Source organism: Panthera onca, chromosome A3 (assembly GCF_046562875.1).
Source record: "Panthera onca isolate mPanOnc1 chromosome A3, mPanOnc1 haplotype 2, whole genome shotgun sequence".
Taxonomy (NCBI): Eukaryota; Metazoa; Chordata; class Mammalia; order Carnivora; family Felidae; genus Panthera; species Panthera onca.
In genome coordinates, this window is record NC_138341.1 from 15552883 (window position 1) to 15574542 (window position 21660).

Sequence of the window (21660 nt, forward strand, 5' to 3'; positions counted from 1 at the left end):
GCTGAGTGGGGGAGCTCACCAGCTGATGGGAGGAGGGATACACCCCATGATCTCCAAGGTCCTCCCTAAAACAGGCCCAGGTGGCTGTGTGAGGGGCCCTCCATCCTTGAAAAAGAGATGAAATGCGCCTCTCAGAGATTCTGCCCGACACCTAAATGGGTCCAGGATCATGCACTCAGGGAGAGGTTTGGGAGCGGGAGGGTTTCGGCCGTGGTCAGTGGGAACCTCTCCAGCTCTCCAGCAGCTCCATAGAGACACGCAACTGCCTTGTCCCCAGAGCTATCACCACCTCCAAGCACGTCCTGAGCCCAGGTCCTCAGCCCCTGACCTGTGGCCATAGGGAGATAGCTTATCGTTAAAACAATGGAACAGGGAAACTCCGAAGGTCTCCACGGTCGCGGTTCATGTCTGCTTCATGACAGATGGAGAAGCAGGCGGCACTGGATGTCAGCCTCAAGACTGTCCTCGAAGCACCATTGGCTGCTTCAACAGGCCCTTTGACACTTTAAGTCTTCACTTTAGTGCAGTACTTTCTCCATTTGGCCTAGGGTCCAGAGTTGGTCTACACCACAACCAAGCCTTGCAGAGAAAACAGCTGTTTCAACTTTGTAAAGGGTAGATCCAATCTTTACTGTCCACTGAGCAGAAATAGAAGCAAATGCCTTTAGTCCATTCCAGAGACTTCTTCCAGTACAGTAGCTTCGATTATTCCTCCAGATGATGTTACCCAGGCTTCCTCTCCCCTCCTCCTGCCTCTCTGCAGAATGGCATCTGGGATGTGGGTGGGGTGGGTCTGTGGCCTGTGTCCCCATGGCAGAGCAACAGGCTGTTAGATCTGTGCGGTGGCTCTGATCCTCCCTTGTCTGGTTTACCTCTGGCCTGGCCTGGCCTGGCTCCAAGCACTGGATTTCAGTCGTGGGACCCCTGGAGGCCTGAGTCCGGGAGGGGGTCCGGCCTCTGTGTGGCCAGGTGTTGCAAACTGTGTTTATTTTGCAAAGCCCAGATGAGGCCTGTGCTGGGTGGTCTGTGACTGGAGCCCACACCCAGTCTGACGTCAAACCAGAAGTCGGCCGATCCCAGCGGCAGACCCAGGGTCCTCAGAAGCCCCACTCCCACCTAGGGATAAGGGTGCCTGAGCTGTACTTCTGAGCTTCCTAAGAAGGCTCCTTCACCCCCACCCCTTCTACAGTCCGCCTCAAAACCCCGGAGCTGGTGAGTGGGCTGTGGCCCAGGAGAAACCAGCCAAGATCAGACTGGTCTGCCAGACTGTGGCCCCGGGGACAAATCCTAGCCCTCCCTAGTAGAAGGTGCCTCAGGGCTGTGGGTGGGCCTGTCTGCCATCTGGTGGGAAGCCCCTGGGCCTGCTCCACCTCCCAGTGCTGGGTCCCATAAGGAACAGATAAAGCTTGTGTTGAGTGCATCAGCAAAGCTGGATCTCCCGGCACACACGCACCAGAGGATGGGAGGGGTATCGACAGCGGAGAAATACCATCAAATGATCCCGTTAACTCTGCTGTATTTTACACTCAGCCCCAGGGGCCATCAGAGGCCCAAACCCGGCCCCTCAACAAGCTCTCCCTTCTGAGAAACTCAGTGCACAGAAGCCCTCGCATTGCCAGGTCTGTGAACTTTGTCACATGTTCGTGCAGCTGAACTCACACTCCGTGGACATTTGTGAGCCCTGCCCTGTGCTGGGCCGGGGCGGAGGCTGAGAAGATGGAAGATGGAGGAAGGCTCCCTTCTCCTCACTGAGACTTCAATGGTTGGATTAAATGTATTACTACCTGCTTCGTATTGGACCTACAACGACTCCAACTGTCTATAGGGCCAAGTTCAAACTCCTTCCAAGAAGTCTTTGCCATCTGATCCTCCCAGCAGGCAGGGGTCCTGGGTGAACAAGAAATTCACTGTGGCTCGATCCAGCCTCAGGGCTCTTGCTTATGCTATTCCCTTGGGCAGTCATGCAATCTATATGATAGGGAAAGATAGGATAAAACAGGCAGAGAGGGAAGGATTAGGACCTGAGGTTTCTGGGTGGGGGAAAAAAACATATTTTGAAATAATGCTGGGAGCCTTTAATGACAGCAAACCCCCGCGGGCGGAAGGCCCCTCTTAGGAATGTAAGAGACACCACCTACTCCCCCTCAGGTTCCCCTCAGGAATTTGTCTACCTGACTAAAAGTAAATAGTAGACCATAAAATGTATAATCCACAAGGAATGATATGGCCATAGACCACCCCTCATACAATGGAAACCGGCCAATCAGGAATAGACAACCCAGCATCTAGAGTTATCCAGCCAATGAGCGTAGGACCTGAAAAGGAAAGAGGGGGAAGGGAAGGGGAGTCCACCAGAACCTTATAAAACAAGGACCCTTGCCTATAGTCCCCAGTATTCACCTTCAAACGTCCCCTCTACGTAAAGAGAGCTTTCCTACTATTCTTCCCTTCTTATACTCGAATAAACTTTGCCTGCTGCTCACTGTGTGTCCCCCTCCTCATTCTTCCAGCGGCAAGAGGACGAATCCGGGTGTTGAGGTAAAAAAAAATCCTGCAACATTTAGCCCTGGAAAGTGCTCTTGGGGAATCTGTTCTCATCCCCTGGTGGGCACAACAAGAACCCTCAGGCCTGGTAAGGGGAAAGGACACACTTGGTGCCCAACCACGGTCTGTGCCAGGAAGTCATCAAGGGCTCCTGGCCAGGACTTGGACGTGCAGAGAGGGTTCTTTCTCATGACCGGCAGCCTTGTCCTTGTTCCCACTTGCTGTCTTGCCTCTGTCTCTCGTTTCCCCGAGCAGAGTACAGGGTTCTTTTTCTAAGCTTTCCCTTCAGCACAGTGCTGGGAATGCAAACACAATGATTTTCTTTTAAAATTACATCCTTTTATTATAATTCAACAATTTAATTATAGTTATTAAATAACTAAAGATCTGCCTACTTTGGTACTTGTGGTATAATGAAAACATACACACACACACACACACACACACACACACACACAACAATAACAACCCAAAACACAGGCTTTGGAATCAGATGATCTGGGTTTGTTTACATTTTTTCCTTCAGCAAATCTTTGCCGCATTGACTCTGGTGACAGAAATTCTTACTGCAACTGGAAGTGTCACATGGGGTCAGGGAAGCTGAAAGTGTCACACGGGTCCCATCCTGGTAGAGTCAGGACTTTTCTGATGGCTGTTTAAACCCCTGCTCTGTGTACCACTTCCCCTAGGACACACACAATAGCAGTCAAATAAGATTGCCTTTTTAATATAAAGTTTAATTTTTAAATTAAAATCAAGATCGCCAAACATCTTTTTCATGTTTGTCTTATAAGGACTTGATTCAAATGATTTGTGGCGTTTCTTCCATGGGAGAGAGTTTCCTCTAGTTTTTGCTGTTCTGAGCTTGGTGTCCCTGGATGAGTTTTAAGGAGTCTGTGAAGTCTTTTACGTAGTATAGGGAACGTTGTGTTTTGGTGTTCACTGCAGCCCCCTCTGCTCGTGGTGTGCACCCTGAGAGCCCGTCTCCACTTGGGGTTATCAGATGTGACCACACGCACATGCCAGAGGAACAGCCCGGGGAGGCACGAAGTGTATATCATTTACTGACAATATATATTTAAACACATCAACTATTAATTTAGGCTTGCTGATGATGCCACTATTATAATATTCTTATTTTTAAGAAACAGTCCTTTTGCTTCACAACAGCTCTACATAGGGGCGACTGGGAGGCTCAATTAAGTGACTCCTGATTTCAGCTTAGGTCATGATCTCACAGTTCGCTAGTTCGAGCTCCGCATCAGGCTGTGTGCTGATGGCGTGAAGCCTGCTTGGGATTCTGTCTCTCCTTCTTTCTGTTCCTCCCCTGCTTGTGCTCACTTTCTCTTAAAGTAAATAAACAAACTAAAAAAAATTTTTTTTAAAGCAAAAGACCCACAATGCTATGTAATGATCTGTTAACATGTATGCAGTGTTAATGCATTCAGAATTTTCATACTCCTGGGACGCCTGAGTGACTCAGTCGGTTAAGCATCCGACTCTTTTTATTTTTTATTTTTTTTAACATTTATTTATTTTTCAGGAAGAGAGAGAGAGAGAGAGAGACAGAGAGAGAGAGAGAGTGAGCAGAGGAGGGGCAGAGACACGGAGGCACAATCTGAAGCAGGCTCCAGGCTCCCAGCTGTTAGCACAGAACCCAATGTGGGGCTCGAACTCATGGACCTCAAGATCGTGACCTGAGCCGAAGTCAGATGCTTAACCAACTGAGCCACCCAGGTGCCCCAAGCATCCGACTCTTGATTTTGGCTCAGGTCATGATCTCAGGGTTCATGGGATTGATCCCCCGCATCGGGCTCTGCACTGACAATGCAGAGCCTGCTTGGGATTCTCTCTCTCCCTCTCTCTCTCTGCCCCTCCCCTGCTTGTGCACTCTCTCTCTCTCCAAATAAATCAATAAACATTAAAAAAATAATGTTCACATTCCTGAAGGAAAATCTTTTTTAAAAACTCATAGAACATCTGGTGCAGCGTCCTCCTATTTTCTATGTCATCAATCACCCATCTCCTCGGGAATGAACACCAGTGGAGGGATAATGCTGTCACAAATCCTATGCACTTCCGTTGTCCCCTCCATTCCTTCTGTGCCCCCCCCCACCCCACCCGCACAGGCTGCCAGCAGCCTTGGTGACAAAGTTCAGACACATCCATATACAATCCCTTATGAGTTAATAACTTGATGGTTTTCCCCAAGAATAATGTCATCTTATATTCATGGGACTCAAGGGTCCTTTTTGATGGTGAAGGGAAAAAGGGAGGGAGAGAAGGAAGGAAGGAAAAAAGGAAGGAAGGGAGGAAGGAAGGAGAGAAGAAAGGGTCTGCCCTAAAGGCTAATTGAAGCTCTCACCTCTGGTGTCAGAACCACTTGCCTATTAAAGCTCTTCGGGCTCAGCCTCAGGAAGAACCCTTGTACACAGATGTGAGCATGCAGGTGTATGACATTAGCATGCACGTGAAGTTTACATGTGTAGAAACACGGTGACAGGCTACCCTGGCATGTCCTGAGGGTCCATCTGCTCTGCTCAGCTGCCACCTGTACCTAAAATATCCGCCTGCAGTTTCTACCTCTTGAGAACCTCAGTCCTTCAAATCTACCTCCTCCTTGGAGTTTTGTCTGACACTTCCCTTCTTTCCACTGTGATCTTTCTGCCATCCGCTGGGACTTTTTTTTTTAATGTTTATTCCTTTATTTTGAGACAGAGAGAGAGAGGGAGGGAGAGAGAGAATGAGTGGGGGGAGGGGCAAAGAGAGAGAGAATCCAAAGTAGGCACCACACTGTCAGCGTATGACTTGGGGCTCGATCCCACGACCGTGAAATCATGACCTGAGCAGAAATCTAGAGTTGGAAGCTCAGCTGACTCAACCACCCAAATGCACCTCTGCTGGGACCTTTCAGATCATGGCAGGGCCTGGTCCTGAGACAGTACAAAGGATGTTGCCAAAGGTCGACCCAAGTGAAGGAATGTTTGGGGCCCTGTACCGAGAATGGCTACTAGAGGGACTCACCAGAGAGCAGATCTTTGGCATGCAGCTGAGTATCTTGGGATGAGAGGCCAAAGGGAGACAAGGCTCTGAGCACAGGGACAGCTGACAGCTGCCAAGAGTCAGAGCAGCTGGCCCACAGGGGCAGAGGGGGAGGGACTCAACTGTGACTTTTTTTTTTTTTCTCCAGAGTAAGAATGGGGCAGAGAAGATGCTCCAGAAATATTCTCAAATGAGAACGAGTCAATGAATGGTTTTCCAGAGGGCCGTGAGTCCCAGGAATGCAACACCTGGAATCCTATGAAGAGAAACCGAATTCCCGGGTCAAGGCTGTGGAGAAAACAAGAGTGTTGTTCAGCACAGCCTGTATATCACCATGGCCAGGGCCCCAGGCTGGCAAGGGAGCAGCGAGACCTGGCATCCAGCACAGGCCCTGGTTTGGCCAGCAAGACTCAACGTCATCGTCCAAAGGAAGGGCCTTAAAGGACCCTCTGGATCCAACTTCTCTCCACATTAAGTTTTCCGAGGGTTGAAATATTGAGATTATGGGTGATTTCTATTTTCCTCTTTATACTTTTCTGGATTTTAAAAATGTTTAAAATGTCCAGAAATGCCTGGCTTTGGAGAAAGGCTGAAATGCAGCCTTAGACCCACTTGTCAAGTCTTGCTACACACCAGGGGAGAGCTGCCTTTTCATAATTCTTCCATCCAGACAGGGCTCCTATTTCTAATTCTCACAAAGGTGCTGTATGTGCGAGCCAAGAACAGGCTGAAATTACCTGGGGAGCGAGTCTAGACAAAGGTACTTGGAGTGACCACCATTACCCACTTGGGCTATGTTGTCAGACCCCAGTGGGCTCAGCCACAGTTGCCAGGGGCCCCTGACATTGCTGGATGGATGGCCATCGCTGCAGGACACCGTCGATGGTAAGCAGGGCTCTCCATGAGGGGTCCCAGTGCTCTGTGTTCTCTGGGATCCTCAAAAGCACAAGATTCCAGGAAAAGTGCCTCATTTTGCCCCATGGTTTCCCAGCCGGAGCCTCAGTCACTCAGAACTAAGGTGAAGCCATATTTTATAAGCTCACTCTATTTTAACGATGGGGTTAATTTAACTGTTGAGGACATGGGGGTGCTGGGAAGGGGATAAAACGGAGTGACGGCACTCTGCTGACCTGTTGTTGCTCCCGTCTGAGGGCTGGGGCATTCTAACTGGTTCAAACTTGTGTCTGTGATCTCTTCTCAAGGACATACTTTGGCTTAAGTTTGAATGCTTTCCAGAAGGCTTCTCTGCCCCCCAGGCAGAAAGATTTCTGGGCCCTTCTCACCAGTGATGCAGGCAGGCCACAACACACATCAGCCCCTGGCTTAAGGATAGCCATGCGCCTCCCTCCTCCTGAGGTAACTTTGATACTCAGAAACATCAGGTGGGTCTTTGCTTTCTCTCTCCTTTTCAGATTAAACGGCAATATACAACAGGCTTCAGAAATACTCAAGGTAGAACACATGGAAGCGGGTATGAGCAGACACTAGTAGCTTCCTACCCAACAGCCTTCTCTGTCCACCTTTCTTGATCAGATATCAGGCAGTCATGAACACAAGGACCCCTTCCCATCCTCAAGAGATGAATCTCATTAGTTTAAACCATTCATGGTAATTTCTTTCCCTTTCCACCTCTGGGCACCCAGCATCTGGTCTGGCCTGGCCATCCTCTTGGACATGGCCACTCTAGGAACAAAGGTCCTCTCCACCCAGAGCCCAACCCATGTATACTCAACTCCAGTAAGCCCTGAGACATATGTTGGTTTGAATGGCTCTACTGACTCATAGACCTTTAATTCTTCCAAATCAACTTTAATCTACCCCAAGTGCTCTCACACCCCTACTAGAACCATGTGGAAACTTCTGGAGCTTCCTTCTGACGTAGTCACTAGGCCCGCCTCTTTACCACTTGGACACCTACTGACTGAAGCAGCCTGGCGTGGACCCTTAGAATCAGGTGGCTCTGTGCTTTCTGTGCAACATTCCTGGTGCAGGGATATCTGGCACAGCTGGAAGTCCCAGAGTGGAGGGTCCAGAAGGTCCAGGTGCACCATGGAGCCTGTCCTTTGTTCACATGTCTCATGGTGGTCTCCCTCAAACCTAGGGGGAAAAAAAATCTCTCTTCAGTGCTACTCTCAAAGATGCCCCCTGCAGGACATCTGTGAGTTTGAGCTTTTATTAAAGACCCATCAGGCCTGCTTTGCAAAGTTACCTCAGGCAAGACTCTACCAAGGGCTTGGGTACCTTCAAGGGGGAGAAGAAATCACTGGGAGAATGCATATTAATATCTCAGTGAATTTTCCCCTCAATTCTTCCTAAGAAATCTGACTCAGCTTGCCATGTAATGAGGGTAAGCACCTAGAGGCAGAGGGACAGAGTTGTGAGGGGGATGTTGGGATTGGCCAGTCAGTGGGAAGCATCTTCGGGGAAGCTTGTTGGCCTGTCCGGCAGGGGAAGGAGGATCATCTTGGTCCTGAGGGCAGGAGAAAGTCATATTCAGTTATCCTCACTGAGTCCTAACCCTCAGGCCAGGGTTTGGATTTCTGGATCTCTGGGGACAATTCCACATTGGCCCTGATGCCAAAAGCTGAGTTTCAACAAGTCCAGTGGGGGCGAGGCACAGTGGTGCCGGTCCTGTAGGAGAGCTTGACAAGGATCAGGATCTCAGGATCCCATGGCCTGGTGAGGAGGCAACCTCATGCACTGATCCACAGACTGTGGTAACTGGGATGACCTCAGCTGTGTCCAACGTCAGTCCTGACTGGTGGTGGCTGCCATAGCACTGTGGCTTCTATGGGAGCTCTGTATAGTAAAAGTATCCCTCTATCCTCACCAGGACTCCACGGGAGGCTGGAGTTTCAGTGGCCGCTTCAGGAGGCTCAGCGTCCCATGCATGACGTCATGCCTTCCTGAGGCTCTCGTGAGGGGCCAGAGCACCATTTACCAGTGCAGAGCTGATAAACAAGAAGGCCATGCAAATTTATTGGAGCACACACTGAGCAAGGGAAACACAAGAGAGGTAAACATTACAACATCGCTGACAGACTAAATTTGTTTAAATTGGTCAGTAAAACTCCTATTGGTAATCCTGGCATCCAGCTCTGCTGATTGGTAAGGGCGCCCCCCTGTGTTACTACAGTGTAACATCAACTGGCTCTTGGAGGCAGCAACATCATCCCTGCAACGGTCTCCCGCCTGGGTTTTCTCCTTGTTTCTGGCCAGTGGGTCCACCTTGTGTGCCCTGAGGAGAAACGCCAGGCTGTGGCCGGCCCCTGCGGGTGGAGGCAGCAGCAGCCAGGCTTGTGTGAGAGTGTCTCCAGCCAGACTGAACGTTTTGTCCCTTTATTCTCTATACAACTTTACGCTCTTAGAAATGATTAAGGATCCAGGGTGTTGGCGTGGGTTGTATCTCTTGATCTATACTGTATTAGAAAGTAAAGCTGAGAATTTTAAAACTATGCATTACTTCACTTAAAATGGCGACAATAGGGGCGCCTGGGTGGCTCAGTCAGTTGAGCATCCAATTTCAGCTCAGGTCATGATCTCACAGCTTGTGAGTTCAAGCCCCGTGACGGACTCTGTGCTGACAGCTCAGGGCCTGGAGCCTGCTTTGGATTCTGTCCCCCTCTCTCTCTGCCCCTCCCCCACTCATGCTCTGTCTCCCTCTCTCAAAAATAAATAAACATTAAAAAAAAATTTTTTTAAATAGCAACAATAAACCCACATTAACACATTTTAATGAAAACTAGATTTTTTAAAACAAAAAAGTTCGTAAAAAGGGTGTTTTGCACTTTCGCAAACAATGGCTCAATAGAAGAGAGCTAGGTTCTTATATTTGCTTCTGCGTTTGGTTTGCTATGTCACATGTCATACGGGCTCTGGAGAACTCCCCTGCACACTTGTGCAAGGATGAGACTGAAAAAGACAAATAACATCTTAGTGTTTTTGTGAAAGTATGTTTGACCTCAGGACCCCCTGAAAGGGTCTTAGGGATTCCCAATGGGCTCCAGAGAGCTATGAGAACTGCTGAATTAAGAATATCGACACATGAGGGGAGCCTGGGTGGCTCAGTCGGTTAAGCGTCAGATTCCTGACTTCAGCTGAGGTCATGATCTCACGGTTCGTGGGATCTAGCCCCATGTCAGGCTCCATCCTGGCGGCGGGGACCCTGCTTGGAATTCTCTCTTTCCCTCTCCTTCTGCCCCTCCCTTGAGTGGGTGCATGGTCATGTGCACACGTGCTCTCTCTCTCTCTCTCAAAATAAATAAACATTGGAAAAAAAGAATATGAACACTTGAGCTAGGGCCTTGGTACAAGTCTACAACATAACATTTTTGTTAATGGCCAGCTTTGATGTTTGGGTTCCCCTTTCTTTGCTAGCCAAAGAACACATAGCCCTGAGATGGGTGGGGCGCATGCTCCCACGATGATCTGTATACAGGAGACAAGAGGAAATGTCCCCAAATGGTCACTGTGCCTGGTGAGATCCTGACCCAAAGGCCCAACCCAGGCAGGAAGGCAAGCCTTCCGGGGAGTCATCAGCGGTTGGTTGAGCACTTTTCAGAGTGTTTCTCACCCATCCTCTTGGAGCTTGGCCACTTCTTGGAGCCTGGTCTGGTGGCTGACATTGTCAGAGGGCCCTACCTTCTGTTCGGGATACTCCTGGACACTGAGCAGAAGCAGGGGACACTCTTTCCTCTAAAACAAGAAAGTTGAGAAGGATTTCTTGCTTATTCCTAGAAACAGAACTGTCCCTGAGCCAACCCTTGCCACCCAGAAGCATTGCTCAGAGGGCTCGGACACGGGCACTCTGCTCTCTGCTCCCTCTGAAGTTCCTGGCCACCTCCTCAAACCCTGAGCTTCCCCAGATTTAATGATCACTCTTTCCACATAGTAGACAGTGGCCTGCCATACCTTCCTTCTCAGAGAAATCTCTAGTGATGGGGACTTCAGAAAACTAGAAGAACTACCAAAGGGGACACATTAGGCACAAGATTTTGGGGTGTGTTCACAGCATTCCTCACCTCTGAGGTTGACCCCATGACAGTGTTGATTGCGATTTACAGGGAGGAGGAGATGGTCAGTACTGATACTTTGGGCCTGGGCAACGGGATTTCTGGAGTCTGGCTGGTGTGGTTCTGAGACAGCCACTTACTAGCTGCATGACCTTGGGAAGGTCTCTTTGTCCTTCTCAACTTTAGTTTCTTCCTCTGTAAAACTGTAAAACGAATAGAATCCCCCTTTTCAGTTGTGGCAGGACTTAGAGATAATTTTTGCAAAGCACTGAGATGCTCTCCAGGGAATCAGACCTGAGGACTCCTCCTCTCTGGCCCCAGGCCCCTGCAGCCAACCATTCCCCCTACTGGCGCAGCAGGAGTGAGCTTTGTGAAATGCCACGTGACCTCCTCTCGCTTGGAGAAAGTCTTCCCAACCCCCTCTCCCCCCAAGACTTCCCAGGGCTTTGCCTGCACTTGCACAGACACGCTGTCAGGGCACAGTGGGCAGAATGGTGTCCCCGGGCCTGAGAACACATCCTGAAGTAGCCCGCCACAGTCAAACAGAATGGAAGTCTATTTCAGCTTTAAGTGCATGGGGATTTTGCATTACAGGTTCCGTAAAATATCCATTATTTATGTGCTCTCCTGCAAACTCAAGAAAGCTAAGTCACGTTTATTTCATGACTTCTGGATTTCCTTGCGCATCATCAAATGCCTCTGGAAGCAGGGGTGCCACCCCACTTTCCCTTGAGAAACAACAATCTCCAAGAAAAGTCCCAGTTCCTCAGTGGGGTGCTGAAGTCCCCTCCCCCCCCCCCCCAACTCCCTCGCAGGTGTCCCTGCCTTGGATCCTGGGGCCTCACTCCTCCAACCTTTGCCCGAATTCTTCTCTTCTCTCTCTGTGTAAGGCTCCTGTCCCAGAGGGATGGATCTTTCCGGATCTCTGGTGTCATTCTCCAAACATTCCTCTCCTGTCACTGCTCCTATTTGGCATCCGTCACTGTGCTGCCCATTCTGACACTTGACTGCGGGCTGCCGCGGGAAGGAAACCGGATTCGCTGCAGCCGGTGATGCTCCGCGAAGGCCAGGCCTGTGCCGAGGTGGAAAGGCCTCGCAGGACCGGGTAGGGGGCGGGCGGGAGGGCGAGCGACGCGCCGCCGCAGTTCCCGTTCCGGCCGCGCGGTGGGGTCCCCGGCCGGCCGCGCACCCGCGCCCGCGGAATTCTCGGCGCTTCCGCCACCGGGGCGCCTCCCTCTGGGAAGGGGCCGGCTTGGCCGGCAGGGACCCTGGGGAGGGGGCCTTCCCTGTATGGCGCCCAGCTGGGGACGCGTGGGATGACCAGAGGCCTTTATATCTTGTCGCCTCGTGGAACACAGGAGTTTCTGTGTATTTCCAAACTGGTGAGATTCGTGTCCCCCCCATGCCACCCCGGGCCGCCTCTCCGTGTCATGTGGGGCCTGAAAGCAGCAGTGGGTCGGTGCTTAGCCACTTAGCAGCCGTGTGACCCTGGAGGAATGGCTGCACCATTCGGGGCCTGGGTGGCCTCATCCGAACAAAGTGGAAGTGCGACGGTCTACCCAGAGGATTTAGGAGAAGGTGAAGGGCGTGAGGGATGCAGTGCTCGCACAGCCTCCCCTGCTTCCACTCCTAAGGTCTCTGGAGCAAAGGGCCGAACCCCTGCTGGGACCCTGCCCCGCAAGTGTGGTATGTGTCTTGTAGGCCCTCAGAGCTCTGCGGGGCTGGGAGCCGGGCATGTCCGGGCAAGGCCAGCCTCCGGATGGGCATGATTATCTGACTGCCAACAAAGTCAGGGGCCCACAAGGCACCTCTGCACCTCTGAAACCCTTCCAGGGCCTTTCTTGGGACGTTTCGTACCGTATTTCCTGGGACATCTCTGCCCTCAAACCAACCTGCTTTGCTGGTGCGGGGAGTGGGGAAAAACGGCCTGCCGGCCCTTCCCGTGCATGTGCCAAGTGAGCTCCGGACCCGTAGTAAATCTGAAAACCTTCTTTTGTTTTGTGTGTGCAAGGGGTGTGTGGGGGAGGGATTTTGTGCGTTCTCAGTGAATATCGCCTGAAACCAACTTCAAGGGAGTCAAATGTGAGGCTTCCTGTCTCCATTTCACTTTGATAATCGCCTATTACAACAGGCTGGAGAGACGCAGCACCATAGCCAGAACCCTGGAGAACCAGTCGGCAGGCTCCCTTGGGCTTTGAACTAGCTCTGTCTGAGCTCCGCCTGGCCGGCCTCCCAGGGATGCTGGAGAGCTCAGGCACCCTTCCCCAGTGGGCAGATACCGCCTGCCCCCCTCCTAGCCCCTATGCCACCTTCACACTGGGGCTCTCCCAGCCTGGATTCTGACCTCCCGTCTGCACTCTCCCTTCTTGCTCTTTGTTTCCTGGTGTTCTCCTCACTCCAGCCCCAACCCCAAATCTTTTGAAGGAAGGCCCACAGTTTTTCCATCGGCCAATAATCCTGAAGGGCTCCAACCACACTTCCCAAACTAGCCATGCCTCATTTCTCTTTGGGGATCCTGGGAGGCCTGCACCTCCTACCTGCCAGCATTCTTTGGAACCTGAGAATTAGCATTAGCCATCCAGCATGTGTCACCGCTGGTCTCCCCATAGCCTTTCCTGAAACTCCTGGCAGACTTCCTGACTACCTATCGCACTAACATACTGGCCACATGGGGCCACAACCTGCCAGCCTCTACCCTGCTTCTGGCCTTCCTGTGTGTTCCCTAACGGCTCCTGTGTGTTGACCTGGCCTCCTGAGTCAGACTGTGAGCTCCCAGAAGGTAGGGCCATGGCTTGGGCTGCCCTAGCGGTGCCCCCGCGGAGCGCCTGCCCAGGCACTGGCCATCCAGGGGCACTTAGAAAATGCTTTCAGGAGGCGAGTCAAGGTTGCATGGGGGCAGGGTATTATAGAAGCAGTAGTGGCCCTGAAGTTACTGTGAGTGACAATAAACACCCATTGCTAGAAGGAAGAGAAACAGTTCTATGGAAAAAACAAGAATTTTAAATAACTAAATAAAAGAGGGTCAGTGACAGGTCACCAGCGACAGTAACACCTCCCCCACCTGGAGCTGTTGAAATCCATGATTCATACTCAGGAATCCCTGCTTTTATGAACATTTCTAACTAATACAGGCATCTGGTTAGTAAATGCACAACAGATTAGGAGTAACAAATCAAAGTATCGTTAAACTGCTCTGGGCTGACATCCTGATGGCACTGAGAAGTGACAGCTGGCAGCCTTAGTGAGGGATGAGACTGATCAACTATACTCAAGCCCCGCAGCCTGGGGCCATCCGGCTCAAGGCACAGAGGCACACCTAGGCAAAGCAGTGCCCTCTGACCCAGTGTCACGTTACATCTCAGTATAGAAATGATGTTTGTAATGATTAACCCTGAATCACGAAGAAAAGTTAAATGGTGCTCGAATGACTGTTTAAGAAGTTCAGGAAGCACCTTATTCGTTTTTAGTTCGTTTCCCTGCAAAACAGTTATATTTTTTGTAAGGAAGCTTAAAGGATTCCATCCCCTGCTAGCTAGAAAGCAAAGTGGCAGCTTCCATTTCTGGTGATGGGGCACTTTGTGCACCTACTCTCATTTAGGACAGTGCACAATGTATCACCACTTGAGGGGCGAGGGTAGGTGACTCACTCGAGGGTCCCAGGGCTGAAGTAAAAGGGCAAGTCTCAGTGGCTTCCCTGTGGCTGCCTCTCTCCCGGATGACTCAGCCCCCGAGGTCTCTAGATGGATGTTACTGTCCTGATGTTGCAAAATGTCCTCTTAGCTGTTTCTTTGTGTTCTGGTTGTCACTCTCCCCCACAGCAGTTGGGGGGCCCTCGACGTGATTTTCACCCTTACTGTGTCTCCCACGCTAGCACATCTTGGGATCAGGCATCCCACCACTGGTATCACTTTGGTCCAAGCCCTGGACCTCTTCAGAAGGGTCTTTCAGGAAGGGGATGTGCCAGACATTCATGCCAGCAGGGCCTCTGACCCAGAGTTAACCATTTACCAAGAGACAGTATGGCATAGTGGGCCCTAAGGTCAAATTTCCTGGGTACAAAGTCCAACTCCACTACCTACTAACTGCATCCTTGGGAGAGTTACTTAGTCTCTCTGTGCCTGGGGCTCCCCATCTGTAAAATGCACATAACAGTAATATTTCACTCACTGGATTGTTATAACTATCAAATAAGTCGATATGGGCAAAGTGCTTAAAACTGTGCCCAGCACTTAGCATTTGACAAATATGAGTTATTGCTAATGCAAGACAGTTTACGTACATCATCTCCATCGTCTGTCTCAAATCCTTTTTCAGAGCAAGACTGGTTATAAAGAATCTCAAATTGACATACTGATCCAGTAAGGTAGGTATCGGCCTTCCTATTTTGCAGCTGAGGATCCTGAAGCACAAAGTCAAGTGACTGACTTGAGGACAGAGTGCCAGGAGGTGGCAGAATTGGAATTTGTACCTGGGTGCTATGGTCTGAATGTTTGTGTGCCCCCCAGTGTAGGATATTAGGAGGTGGGACCTTGGAGGAAATTCTAAGGTCGTGAGGGCAGAGCCCACACGATTGGGATTGGTGCCCTTATGCAAGAGACCCCAGAGAACCAGTCTCCCTGCTGCCACGTGAGGTTACAGCCAGAAGGCACTGGCTATGAACCAGAAGGTGGGCTCTCATCAGATACCAGATCTACCTGCATCATGATCTGGGACTTCCAGCCTTCAGAGCTGTGAGAAATACATGTTTATTGTTTATAGCACCCAGCCTCTGGTATTTTGTTCTATCATCCTGAACAGACGAAGACTGGGTCTACCTGACATTTGAGTCATGATCTTTCCAGGACATCGTAACTGCCTCTCTTAGTCGAAATGCCTGAGAGAATAACTTCCTTGGGAAAGTGAGTAAGAGAGTAGTCTTCCTGCTTTTGAAAACTGGAATTCCCGCTCTCAAGTCCTGCTTTGAAAGATTGAATCACCCAGATATGACAAAGTTCCAGAATCTAAGAAGGAAAGTTTGGGAGGGAAGAGTGTACTTGCGTTTTCCCATAGCAGAGAAGCCTGAGAGGCAAAGGTTGTCCCTTATCATCACCCGTGAGTGTTCTGGTGACCTATTGCTCTGTAACCAATCCCCTCAAATCTTAGTGGCTTAAAACACTTGACCTTTGAACAACACGGACTTGAATAGCATGGGTCCACTTATACACCGATTTTTCCAATAAATATAGTACAATACTGTTCATGTATTTTCTCTTTCTTATGATTTTCTCAATAACATTTCCTTTTCTCTAGCTTCTTTCCTTGTATGATACATACAACATACGCAATATGTGTTAATCAACCCTTTATGTTATTGGTAAGGCATAGTGGTAGTGGTAACACGTAATATGTGTTAATCAACCCTTTATGTTATTGGTTATATGGTATTGGTCAACAGTAAGCTATTAGTAGTTAAGTTTGGGGGGAGTCAAACCTTTATATACTTTCTTTTTAAAAAAAAATTTTTTTAATGTTTATCTTATTTTTGACAGAGACAGACAAAGGGCATGAGTGGGGGAAGGGCAGAGAGAGAGGGGGACACAGAATCTGAAGCAGGCTCCAGGCTCTGAACTGTCAGCACAGAGCCCGACGCGGGGCTCGAACTCACAGACCACGAGATCATGACCTGAGCCGAAGTTGGACGCTCAACCAACTGAGCCACCCAGGCGCCCCTACATATTTTCAACTGCACAGGGTGTCAGCGCCTCTAATCCCAGCTTTATTCGAGAGTGAACTGTACAATCATTTTATTATCATGTGTCCCAATTCTGGGGGCTGGCTGGGCTCATTCTGGTGGTTCTCACTTAGGGTCCTTCATGAAATTGCAGTCAGATGTTGGCTGGGCCAGTCATCTGGACCATCTCTTCGCTCACATGGCTGGTCTGGCTGATGCTGGTGGTCAGCTAGGACCTAGTGGGAGCTGCTGGCCAGAACACCCACATGTGGCCTCTCCAGGTGACCTGGGCTGCCTACAGCATGACTTCTGGGTTCCAAGAGCAAGAGCTCCAAGAAAATAGGGTGGAAGTGTATGGCATTTTTCTGACCTAGCTTTGGAAGTCACATAGTGACTTCTGCCCATCAAAGCAGTCATCGAATCCCAACCAAATTCAAGGAAAGGGGACATATACCTCTATTTGTCAGGAGGAGTGTCAAAATGAGCATGTAAGATGGCATATATCATAGGGGCCATCTTTTAAAAATACAGTACACCTCATGGCAGCCTTTCCTGGAAGAATTTTCCATTTGAAGGAAAAAGGTAATATGAATTATGGCTCCGACAAGGACCCCTCCCTGTAGTCACGTCTGACAGTAGCTCCTTCGGGGAACCGGCCACAAGAGACAGGGTTGGCAGCAAGATTTACTGCTCTGCCAAAGCTGTCATTGAAATAAATAGGATTAGAGCTGCAGTGACTTCATCATCCGGACTGTTCTAATAACATGTAATTTGTATCCATGCTGTGACCAGCACAGCCGCCAGGGCATGTGAGTGGGAATGCCTGGCCACCTCTGGGATGGGCCCATTTGCTGGAAATCTTGCAGGCCCTTGACTTTGTCCACCAGTAGACAGCTCTTAAATCCTCCCCTTACCAGCTTTTTTTATGCAGACAAAAGCTCTGTCTTCCCCAGCCCCTCTCTCTGAGGTGCCAGCCACAAGCCAGGGAGCTCTGGAAATCAAGTCAAACCAGTTGAGAGCTTTCCTGCTGGAGAGCACAATTGTGCTGGGGCCTAGCTCCCAGGGGACCTATGTCCAACCTCCAGGCGGGCTTGGTAATCAGCCACAATCCTGTCTGGCAGCCCTGTTATGGTGGCTCCTAAGATATGGAGCACAAGCTGTAGGACTGGGGAAAGACCTCCTACCCCATGGCTCCCTCACCCAGCCAGCTGCTGGCTTCCTTCTGGTCTCTCGCCTTAGCTCCCAAACCCTACTGCATAAAGCCCAGCCTCCTCCCAACCCTAGCATCCAAGGCCCTCCTCCCTCCCGGTCTTGCTGTGTCTTGGGCCCTGCCCCTTCTGGTCTGAGCAATGAGAGGCAGGGAGGCCTTCCACAACCACCACAGAGCAGAGACTGCCTTCATCACATCCTCAAGGCTCATGCTGCTGAGACCGTCCTGCTCACTGGAGCCAGGGGGTAAGGCTGCAAGTGAGCAGAGGGATGGAGGAAGGGGCAGGGCTCAGGCCCCTGGAGGAGATGGGATACTGCCACTGACTATGATTTCACTGTCTCTCTTGTCCCTACAGATGCTCAACCCACTGAGGGCTTTTCTGATCCCACAGCAGGTTCCCCTATCTAGTGAATGGCCCTTGATCTCAGCCCCCCCAACTGTGAAATCTCCATACAGAGAGGAAATCCAGAAGTTTCTTAAAGTGCCAAGTAGATGACTTCACCCAGAATATCCAAATCCAGAGGAATGTTAATAATAACTACCACCATTTATTGAGCGTTTACTGTATGCCGAGCACAATACCAAATGCCATCTTCTCTCCTCAGTATTTAATCCTATTCTTTTCTTTTCAGTATTTAATCCTTGCATTCACCCATTTTGCAGATGAGAAAACAGAGGCTCAGAGAGGCAAAATAAATTTCTCATTGCGTCATGCTAAGAAATGTTGGAGCCACTATATGAATCCAGATCTATCTGTTTGCAAAGTCCTAGATAGAAGCCATGAAGTATTTCTGCCACATCCTGGGTCTTGGCAGGCAGCCCCTGAGCCCATAAAATAACCTGACTTGGGAGCCTCCCATCCCACCTTTAGTCCCCTTTGCATGGGGTGGAACCAGAACAGGGGCTGGGGCAAGGGGAGTCAGGCAGAGAGGCAGGCAGGCTGATAGGCTTTGGTGGGTGGGAGGAGGGGCTCCTCACCATGGGAAGTTGTGGAGGGAAGTCTCCCTCAGACACTAAAGCCCCAAAGATGAAGGGACTTCTGAAGATGAACCTCCAAGGCTAGAGGTGCTGCCATCTATTTTTGACAGCATAGCCAGACCCCAGGGGAAAAGCCCCTGCCCATGACTGCCCCTGAGATAGCTCCACACCCTTTCCTTCCCCCTGCCAGGAAGCATTCCCTTCAGTGGAAAGTGCATGGACTTTAGGGTCAAATCCCTGACTGACCACTTTCTAGCTGAGTGACCTCAGGAAAGTCACTTAACCTCTCTGGGCCTCTGTTTCCTCCTCTGTGAGTGAGAATAGTAATACTTATCTGGATGTTGTTGGGAGGGTTTATTGGCAATCTTGGGCATGAAACCCTTCAGACCCCAGCTGATAGGAGGCATGACCATGCTGGCATTATTGTCCTGAAGCCCTCAGAGGGCAGGACATTGCGGTCGGGTTGATCAAAGCCAGGTCAGGTGTGTAGAAGCAGCAGATTTCCAGCACAGGTGTGGATGGGGCGCCCCCATAAGCCCCAGGGACTGGCTGGTGCACAGGACAGACACTCCCCAGTCAGTAACAGGGAGCCGCCATCTCAGAAGGGTGCCCTGATAAGGTTTGGTTCAGCCAGGAGGAGAGGGGCCTGCAAGAACAAGAAAGATGCGCCCAGGGGAAAGGCCGCCCCGTTCAAGCAGGTTCAATGCCAGCATGAGGCTGGGAGGTGAGACTTAGCCCGGTAAGTCCCAAGGAGTGCACAGGAGCAGCTCGCTGGGGACGGAAAGGGCCAAGAGCAAGGGCTTCAGAAGTCTGGCCCGGCTTTGGGCAAGGTGACATCTAGCAGGATCAGGCCAGGGGGCACAGGCAAACTCAGGGCTCAGGACTCTGGGGACTGGGAGGTGGGGGGTGGGAACTATCAACCACGAACAGCCCCCAATGTGCCAGGTGTTTTTGTCTATATCTTCTCAAATTATTCTCACAACCACCACTCTGTTTTACAGATGAGAAAATCAGGCTCAGAGAAAATAAATGGCTTTGCCCCAAGCCTCAGTTAGGGAGAGCCAGAGCCAGAATGCAAACCCGAGACTGTCTACCATTTTCCTTGGAACCAGGCAGAGAAGAAGGAAAAAGTGAGTGGGCCCTGTTGGGCAAGATCTTGTTTGTTGGGAACCCAACCCAAGAGAGGTTCGTGTGAGAGCTGGTGAGAGCGCCTTGCCTTCATCCAGGGTGCCTGACAGGGGCCAGGAGGGCTGGACAGGAAAGGCAGGTTTCCTGCAGCCTCGGCCTCAGGCTCTGGAGCAGCCAGGCTAGACCAAGAATATGCGGCAGAACAAGCTCATCTGTGGCCACCGCTGCCTGCCAGGCCAGCCACTCATTACCCCTAGACGTGAGCACCCTCCGGCCCCCTGTACCCACCTTATAGTCACTGGTGGGTCAACGGTGTGGAGAAACACAGGACGGGCTGGTGCAGCCAGGGTCCTCAGACGACCCATCACAGGACTCGCTCTGCTCTAACCCCGCCTCCTCCAGGTGGGCCAGGTGTTGTCCCTGTGAGGGGTACACCCTGCTCAGCCCTGCTGCCATGGCCACATCCCCGTGTGGGAGTGAGGGAATTCCCGTGAGTCCCCAAGGCCACCAAAAGGCAGTCCTAGGAAGACACGTGGAGGGACAAGTGGCACAGGAGCAGTGGCTGCTGTGGGGCCCTCTGAAGCCTGGTTTGCCCAGAAGTGCCCATCAGAGGCGGCCCTGGTATTTGGGCCTGGATGACTTCCCCCACCTGGTGGCCAACTTCCCCCCACATGGGGCCCAGCAGGGGCTGAAGGCCACGTTCCCACGCTGCTCCTGCTGGAGTCCGGCCAGGCCCCAGTCCATGCCTTTAACCACCGTGCCAGCTCACAGCCCGGGGCACCTCAGGGTTTGGTCTGAGGGGAATCAGGCAGTTTCAATTACCTGCCAAGAGGTCTCACACAATCAATGCCTCTTTATTTCCTGAAAAGTCTGACGCTCACAGTAATGCCCCTGGTCAGACCTACAGTCTCTTCCCATGCAGGCAACCCACTGTGGGCTCCTGGTGATAATGGAGAGGTGTCCCCCACGTGCCTGCCCTGATGGATGGACTGAATCTCAAGTCCTTGACAGTGACCCCTGGTGGGTGGGGCCAGGAGAAGGGGATTTGAACTGTCTGGGGAATCTGTTTATTGATTCAACTCCACCACCTTCCAGGTTCTATGGTCAGCTTGGGATGCAGCAGAGATTAAGACAAACCCAGTGGCACCGTGACATGAGCAAGTGGGTTCTCTGGCTCCATTTTCCACAGTCAATGAAAGCATCTTTAAGGGACAGTTCTTGGTCACTATGTGCTGGCCTCAGTGAGGATGGGCCTTAATGCTGGTGCTGATTAGAAGAGATCCTAAGTAGCCCAAGCCACCTGGCGGTTGTGGATGGACTCACAGGCTGCTACGGTCAGGCAGGAAGACCTCTGGAGCCACCATTAAACCCAAAGTGGCGGATGGGGACCTTCTAGTGCTTGCTTGGCTGGAAGAAGCTGACAGTCAAAACCCAGCAGATCTCTAGGCCATGGTGCTCCTCCCAGGGACCCCTCACCTGCCATGGCCAGGTTAGGGAAAGATCTGCCCTCTGGCCTTTCATCTGCCATGGCCACAGAGGAAGACACCAGAGAGCTTGAGCTCCTTGGAAGTATCTAGATGAAGCTTTCCAACAGGAAACCAAAGTAAGGCCTTAGCCCGTGAACAAAGGGCAGCTGGTCAAGCTTCCTTACTAGGTGGGACCAGGCAGGGCCAACTCAAAGAAGCACTTCTTATGGCTTCCCTGACAAACTGGCTAGTGTCCTGGAGACTGGGCATTCTGGCCTCCTGGCTGCCTTTCACACCTGACCTTGCCTGCCACAGCCCTCATCCCTCCACAGGAGCCCCCCCCCCCAACCCGCCCCCCGGTGAGCTGAGCCCCTTCACACCCACGTGGAGGGATGAGGGTGAGGCCCAGGGATACAGAGTTCTCAGGCATGGGAGGTACAAAGACCCCCGGAGAGCAGGGGCAGAGGCTGTCAGGATGGAGCCTTGATAGGATGGCCCACCCCAGAGAGACCTACTCAGGAGAGTTTCCAGAAGCCTGCAAAGAACCTCTAGGGGGACTGGGGATAAGCT

The 21660-nt window shown here is 51.2% G+C and overlaps 1 long non-coding RNA gene across 5 annotated transcripts; it reads right to left on the reverse strand.

Annotated features, from left to right (window-relative positions):
- Positions 1-566: 566 nt before the first annotated feature.
- On the reverse strand, positions 567-20496 carry LOC132689525 (uncharacterized). 5 transcript variants are annotated; one of them, XR_009615042.3, is made up of 5 exons: positions 10608-11378; positions 8417-8578; positions 7505-7683; positions 5569-5842; positions 567-1968 (listed from the first exon to the last, which is right to left on the reverse strand). It is a non-coding gene; the product is annotated as an uncharacterized LOC132689525 (long non-coding RNA). The 5 variants fall into 5 exon arrangements; XR_013554811.2 differs by lacking the exon at positions 10608-11378 and adding an exon at positions 19913-20496 and having other exon boundaries at positions 5569-7683; XR_013554810.2 differs by lacking the exon at positions 10608-11378 and adding an exon at positions 11453-11801 and having other exon boundaries at positions 5569-7683.
- Between the last annotated feature and the right edge of the window lie 1164 nt (positions 20497-21660).